Source organism: Arvicola amphibius, chromosome 14, assembly GCF_903992535.2.
Source record: "Arvicola amphibius chromosome 14, mArvAmp1.2, whole genome shotgun sequence".
Classification (NCBI taxonomy): Eukaryota; Metazoa; Chordata; class Mammalia; order Rodentia; family Cricetidae; genus Arvicola; species Arvicola amphibius.
In genome coordinates, this window is record NC_052060.1 from 21,531,766 (window position 1) to 21,533,076 (window position 1,311).

Consider the following 1,311-nt stretch of genomic DNA (forward strand, 5'->3'; position numbering starts at 1 on the left):
GGACAGATTATTTCCAATGAGGACTACTGCTATTCATTTTATGTGCTTTTTGTTTTGTTCTAACTCTCTGAAATATTTGCTAAGGTATACATCTTACCTTAAGTTCTGTAAGCATTTTGGGTAAGGTTACAAATCTGAAAATTTCTGGATCCTTTTCCATCTGAGCTGCAGTGCTTACACTTACGTCAGTGGTCAATGGTGAACAGACATTTTGATTTTGTTAAACGTATTTAATAGACCTCATAGTTATTATTATTATTTATTACTGCTGTAGACTAATGATCATGTTTTAATCTTTTAATACTATGAAATTAAAAATTAGGATGTGAAAAAGATAGATATGTGAAAAGCTACTATTTGTCAGTCAATTAAAAATATAATTTAGGAATAGATGGCCACCCCAGCAGCGTCCAGTCTGTCGGAACAGGAGTGGAGCTTCAGTACATCTGTGGTCAGGCCCTTTGCCAAGCTAGTGAGGCCCGCTGCTTGGATATATGGCATAAAAGGTCGCCCTTTATTCTGCTGCTCTAAACAGGATAAGCTAGATTGAGTGGAAAAGGAGTTGCTGCTGCTGGGACAACTCCTGAAGGATCCCAAGGTGTTTCTTGCTGTTCTGAATCCCTGCATTAAGTGCTCTACCCAAAAATAAAACGTTTGAAGGGCATCGTAAGGAAGGAAAGGTTTTCTCCACTGATTGCCAACCTGATGAATTTACTTGTTGAAAACGGTTACCTAAGCAACACCCAGGGAGTCATCTCTGCATTTCCCACCACTATGAGTATTTACCATAAAAATGTGCCTTGCGTGGTGACCACAGCATCTCCTGTAGATAAAGCTGTTCTCTCTAAGTTAAAGACAGTGCTGAAGAACCTCATGAGTCAAAGCTAAGTATCAAAATAGGAGGTAAAGATCATCCCGTCAATTTTGGATAGCATTGGTTTTCGAATTGGGGAGAAATACATTGATATGCCTGCAAAGACTGAGATTCAGAAGCTCAGCCGTGTCCTGAAAGAGATGCTCTGAAAGGCTCCATCAACTATGAAAGTTTCTATACTTGGAGCAACAATAAAATGTTTCCTAAACAGAGAAAAATGAATAAATGAATGAATGAATGAATGAATGAATAAATGAATAAATAAAATGTAAAAATAAGTTATAAGGGAGATATATGATTTAGCTGGATAAAGTTACTTTTGTAAGCTATGGGTTATTAAATGAAGCCCCAGTGCCAGTTGGGGGTACCTCCATATGAGTTGTTGGTCAAGGAGACCCCAGAGCACCCCTACAAGCAAACTGCCTTTTTCCACTTTT

General features: G+C 38.2%; 1 pseudogene; it reads left to right on the plus strand.

Annotated features, from left to right (window-relative positions):
• Positions 1-391: 391 nt before the first annotated feature.
• LOC119800602 lies at positions 392-1,023 on the plus strand (annotated as a pseudogene).
• Positions 1,024-1,311: the final 288 nt, after the last annotated feature.